This window comes from Phoenix dactylifera, chromosome 2, assembly GCF_051530095.1.
Source record: "Phoenix dactylifera cultivar Ajwa chromosome 2, Ajwa_hap1_PhDact_Kaust_v1.1, whole genome shotgun sequence".
NCBI lineage: Eukaryota > Viridiplantae > Streptophyta > Magnoliopsida > Arecales > Arecaceae > Phoenix > Phoenix dactylifera.
The window spans coordinates 17,130,776-17,137,421 of record NC_143191.1 but is presented as its reverse complement, the minus strand read 5'-3'; the positions used below and the strand labels follow the sequence as shown (position 1 = coordinate 17,137,421).

General features: G+C 35.3%; 1 non-coding gene across 1 annotated transcript; it reads right to left on the bottom strand.

The window, feature by feature from the left end:
• Positions 1-5,974: 5,974 nt before the first annotated feature.
• On the bottom strand, positions 5,975-6,106 carry LOC148714575 (small nucleolar RNA snoR137). The gene has a single exon (XR_015975966.2). It is a non-coding gene; the product is annotated as a small nucleolar RNA snoR137 (small nucleolar RNA).
• Positions 6,107-6,646: the final 540 nt, after the last annotated feature.

Genomic DNA, 6,646 nt, shown 5'->3' with positions numbered 1-6,646 from the left:
TGTGGAAGATGGCTCACGTAAGTCAGGAGTCAGCTCGTGCATGGCTTCTTCAAATTTGAACTTCTGTTCTTTCAGAAGATGGCTCGCAACAGTCTGGAGTCGGCTCGCGCTCTGCCTCATTAAAACTGAGTCTTTGATTTCATCTGCGAGAGACGGCTCGTGCTTTGTAGGAGTTGGCTCGCGCACAGCTTGCAAAACATACTTTTCTATCTTTTCTCTGAAGGAGACAGCTCGCGCTCTGAAGGAGGCGTCTCGCATTCTGATCGGAGAAAAGAGTTATACTATTCTTCACTGCGGGAGACCTCTCGTGCACTGGCACATTGAGATAGTCTTCTATTTTTCTGTGGAAGTCAACTTTCTTTAGTCATTAGTCGGCTCGAGGGCATGCCAGACCACTTTTTAAGTGCCAGAGACGTCTCATCCACTATGGAAGACGTCTCGTGGACAGTCCAAGTGCAAATAAGGTTCAAACAAAATGTTTAACTCATCTTAATTCCTTTGAACCTTTTTTCTAATGGATTTATCTTAAGTTTTTATGTATTTTCTTCTGAAACTCTCACTTAAATTTATTAGTACAATAAGAAATGTGCTCATGTGTTTTGAGCTCATCAAAATCAAATAGAGGTCAACAATATTGTTTTGAGCCTATTCCTAAGAAATGGATTTTCCAATCACATAGTAAGAAGTGAAAGGACTACAAAGCATAGTTAAAGGCAGACTAGAAAATGGTAACCTTCCTAATGATAGGTCCTTCTATTTTAATTGAAGGCTCTTACTGCAGATTAGACATTCGAGGACAGATAGATAAATGCATTTTCTTTTAACTTTCTAATATAATCTTTACAACCATCTTAATTTCAACTGAACTCTGATTGATGGATTGTTACTAGAACTAAGGAGGATATAAATGTAAATATTTGACTAAATGGTCATGTCCTATTGTCAAAATAAGTTATAATTTGAAGAAGGATATCAAACCATTTGTTTTACTTTTTTTTATTGCCACCATGTTGGCTTGTGTAACAGCACCATGCATGCCATCCTAGACATTGGTACTAAACTCTTGTAGATATATATATATATATATATATATATATATATATATATATATATATATATATATATATATATATATATATATATATATATAAACGAAGTGGCCATTGTTAAAAAAGCAAAGTGATCAACTAACAAAGGTTATTATAGCTTCCATTATATTTTCCTAGTTTACTAATGCTACATGTGTCGGGTTATTTTCCCTTCCCTCTTTCCTTCTTTGCCTCACACGCATGAAGGAAGGGATCTTTCCCTTCCTTCCATCCATGGGTCTCCTAATCCAACTAGGAATTATATGGTCCCACTTGATCAATTGAATCCAAATCCAATTAGGGCCCAATGTGTCCTCCAAATTGATTCATGTGAATCCTAATCCAATCTGGATCCAAATTGGACTTCATAAATTAAGTTCCTTATCTAATAAAGAGTTCTAATTAATTAGACCTTCCCTTCCTCATCCAATAAGGTTAAGCCTAATTTAATTAGGTCCAATTGAATCAATTAAATTGCAATCGAATTGAAAATCCTTCTTCTTTAACTCACTAACTCTTAATAGGTTAGACCAATTGTCAATCAAATTGACAGTTAAGATTAATTGCGATTCTAAATCGCAATCCAACCATCGAAACGATCAAAACCTCTAATGTGTGTGACCCCGTAGGTTCTATTTTATCTGGTAGTGAGATATATTATGATCTCTATCATAATATCATTTAAACTTCTTTCAATGGGTTGAAATAATTTCAACTCTTCTCTTAGGGATCACTGATCACCAAGTAAATGCCTTCAAGTCTCACAATCCATTAGTGACACCTAGCAGCATATAGTGGCAACTCAGCAAAACAGAATGGATGAACCTCTAGGTGCAGTTAGCGTATGATACAGTACCTCTATCGTGGATCCCGACATGGCGGAAGTTATGGATAACTTGTCAAACCCCATCATCTGTCTTATGTCAAATTTATTTGACTCAAGTTCGAGAATGGAAAACTCTTTTTCTAGAATTGCCCAGGCCAAGGTTTCTCGAACTTAGTCTCATAAATCACATAGGATCACTCCTAATCTATCAAGGTGATAGATCATATCTAGATGCAACCTTAATCCGATATCGAACCTACTGCAGCCAATCTGCACTACAAGGATCCTTAGGGCCTATGTTTATGTGCTCGTCAAACTACAACAACCTCACCGTGATTAGCTAAGGCATCGCAGGTCTAAATACTAGTCATACAACTTTAGCATCTAATAAGTCACTGACGAGTGGATAGATATTCGAGTGACTTCTTGCTTTGGTCACGCTCAGTTCCCTTGTTCTCTAATAAGCACTTGCACAATTACTCTAGTGTCCCCATATTGTGGACTTAAGACTTGTCCATTAAGAAAAGTGATCTGCGCACTAATCTCATCGGATCGATCACTGTCCTTCGTGATGATCCATCGATAAGGAGCAATTTAGAAATTAACTACCTAATGACACATATCTTAAATTCTCAACTCTTGAGAATATGTGTTAAATTCTGGTGGTTGTGTTATTTGCTGCATTTTTCACTGCATTAAGAATGTACCTTTGGGATTTGTGTTCCAAAGCTACACTTGCCCTTTATCACTTGAAGAGGATCTTCCTACTAGCTTTCTTTAATATCATGGTACACATGGTCGTTTACATAGCATCTGAAGCCAAACTTATGCAATATCGGTGAATATGCCCTAGTGTGAGGTGCATCTTTAGTTACTAAAAACTAATTTGTTTTTATTCAAAGTTGTTAAGGCTCATAAAATTGTACCCATATTTGCCTTTGAACCCATTTCACTTGTCCATAGGTATGTACTTGCACTCTAAAATATGTGCTTAATAGAAGCCACCCTAAGAGTTTAATTATTGAAGGATATCTAATGAAAGAATGTGTGACTTTTTATTCATGGTATTTGGAGAGTGTTAAGACAAGATTCAACCAAACTAGAAGGAATGATGAGTATGGTAAATACTTTACTTCATTGTTCCTTTGATTGCATGTCTAAATGCATAATATCTATTTCATTTGTACATGTAATTATGATTCCCTTGTTTACTAATTTGTTATAGCTAAAACTGACGATATATAAAATATTTACTTGAAACATTAATTGCATAACTTATTTTATTTGATTTTGCAAGAAAAGTTAAAGATTCTACATAGAATTCAGGTCTACATGACCAAAGGATTTATGCCTAGTGGTCTAAGGCTGCAACAACAAAAATCTAATCTTGCCAAGCTATCAACATAGGCTAAATCATCTTTGTCACACCAGGCTTAGTCAACATGGCCTAGCCATAGCTAGGCTCAGTTTTTCTCATCCCCTGCCATCATGACTAGCCATTTGGAGCCCTAATCAAGCAATTGCCAACCCCATCAGGTTAAGCCTAACTCTAGCGAGGCCCTGCTTCAGTCAAACAATTTCCAACCACAACTCTTTTCAAACTTTGAACAACCACGATCCTTCCAATTAGAAGATGACCTAGAAGATAATAATTCTTATCGGTTATATCATTGTCCAAATGGAGTTTATCTTGATTCCTTATTATTCTTGTATTTTGCAATTAACTCACTTTAAATTATGGTATAGTATATTTGAACTTGCTTATATGAATATGTTCTTCTAATTAAATGAGTTCTGTCACTAATAGGAAGAGGATGCATAGCTCCACCAAGTGTCTTAACATATGCAGTAAAGAAGAAAATAATCGCATCAAAGTCACCTTCAATAGCAAAAGGCAATCAGTAGGAGCAGCAAGGAGGTGTCGCTCTAGCTTCCTAAGGACCTAGCATGAAAAGTAAGTTGCCCTTAAATTATTATGATTATTATAACCAAAGATCATGCACACAAGACCAAGGAGACAAAACTTGGAAATTTCTAATGGTATCAAATATTAATTTATTTCTTAATCCATAAATATATAGTTTAAAATGCATTATATGGTTTAATTATGAAATATATTGCCTTGAGCCTATTCCTAAGAAATGGATCTTCCAATCACATAGTAAGAAGTGAAAGGACTACAAAGCATAGTTAAAGGCGGACTAGAAAATGGTAACCTTCCTAATTATAGGTCCCTCTAGCTCAATTGAAGGCTCTTACTGCAGATTAGACATTTGAGGATAGACAGATAAATGCATTTTCTTTTAACTTTCTAATATAATCTTTACAACCATCTTAATTCCAAATGAACTCTGATTGATGGATTGTTACTAGAACTTGGGATGATATATATGTAAATATTTGACTAAATGATCATGTCTTATTGTCAAAATAAGTTATAATTTGAAGAAGGATATCAAACCATTTTTTTTACTTTTTATTATTGCCACCATGTTGACTTGTGTAACAGCACCATGCATGCCATCCTAGACATTGGCACTATACTCTTGTAGATTTTATATATATATATATATATATATATATATATATATATATATATATATATATATATATATTTACGTAAAATAAGTCTTTGGGTGTTGATGGTTCTTCTAGTAAAATCTATTTTTTTTTCCTTCTATAATTGACCTACCCATGATTTGGACGGTCTATTTATAAGCTGTAAATCAACCATATTAATAAAAATTAAGCTGTATCCCCACCAATAATTTTAAAAAAAAGACTTCTCAGTCAGTAATAGGAAGAGGATGCATATATATATATATATAGGTGCTAAATTTTAAATTTATTTTGTCAAGAGGCGTGGTACAATAAGCGGCATGGGCGGGTTTCCAACAGTGGTATTAGAGCTTAGGTTTCGTAGATTAAGATAAGGATTAATTATTAATAGGCATCTTAGATCTGAAATTTAAAAGGTTATGCATGCTGAAAATTTTCTGCATGCAGATTTTTTCAGAGTTGCTGATTTTTGCATGCTGATTTTTTATGTGATAAATTGATGATTCTAATTGCATTGTTAATGGAATTACAAAGTTTAGAATCATGTTTAGAATGATCAGCAACCCATGTCATAAGATAATCAATTAGATTTCAGATCTGAAAACTATAATTGCTGCATGCAGTGATGATCATAGGATTCAAACCCTTTTGGTATCAAATGTAATGACATGCGATGTGATCTATAACGTCATGTAATTTTTCAGATGCTTGCATGCATCTTATTTGATGTTTTGAGAGGCCTGCATGTCTCCTAAAAGGGGATGTAATTTATTATTTTATATCTGGTTGTATTTCTGTGATATAATGTACGTCAATGATCAAGTCGAAGACAATACATGAGATGAAGGGCGATTTGAGCGGTTGATGGCGATTGGATCAAGAGTTGATCAAGGATCGAATCAAGGAGGCTCGGGACCAATTCAAGAGTTGAAGACCAACTGATCGATTGACGTGCATGTGCTTGTAATAAATAGGGTCACAAGGAGGAGGGTTTCAATGCCAATTCCCAACCAATTCCTTACATGCCTTCGTTTAAAATTATAAATATTTAATAGGCTTTTATGATGAATTAGGCTCATTAAATAGCCAAAAACAGCTGTTTCATTATCATACAGCAAATGCATGATGAAAAGTAGCCGTGACAACATAACCACAATTCTTCTATGAGTGTAATAGATTGACGTCTGATAATCTCATGTGGCTATATGGTTCTCATCCAAGTGTAATAGACTGGGCGACATCCCCAAAAAACAGGAGCCATGTTGATTTCATGGGGCATGTTGAGGTGCCGAGACAATGAGGTCACAATGGTTAACAGCCAGGTTACTTAAAATATAGCTAATGAAACTAAAAGCATGTACCATGATAGAATACACATCATCTAGCTAAAACTAACTCATGCATGCAACAGCGGACACAAGGTACTTAAATTGCATGAAATCTTCAAAGTGCTTTCCGCCTAAAGTTTAAACAGCCAGCATATGTATGCTTCTTTAATTTGACATTTACCAGGAGACAGGTAACACAATGCAACAATAAAAAGCACCATGCTGTTTAATACTGGCCATGTTAAATGTATGCTTCTCACTGAGAAATGACCCAATGGAGGCCACTCATCCAATAGGGAAGCAACTTCAAAAACATAAGAAGCGAATGAAGAATGTGATGAACTACAAGACATTCTTTAACTGTAGGGCCTATAAGCAAGAGTCTAAAAGTTGTTAAACATACAATGGCGAAGACTTAAAAATAAGACATTATGCTACTTAAATTGCTTTTCAAGTTACCATAAAACAGACGTGCATATAGAAGCAAGGTGGGAAACAGCATGCATCTGGTGATGATTAGTTTAATTAAGAAACAAAAGAGAAAGTGCATGTCTGTCTCATGGCCAGTCCCAAAAAGTAAAGCGTAAGCTTTCCAGGCGGAAAAAATGGAAGGCCAAAACTTGAATGAAAAAATGGAATCCAATTGGTTTGATGAAGGAATCAAGCCTTACAATCGCCCTAAAATCGGACGCATTCATCCCGCAAAGATTAAACTTGCAAGGCTTCTACATCGGTCTCTTTTGTTTTCCCTAAAGCAAACAACAAAGACAAGAAGGCGCTCATCTGAAGACATCTTTGAGCAGAGCAAAAAGGATCTAATGCCATGACCGCGATTCATTTGGCTA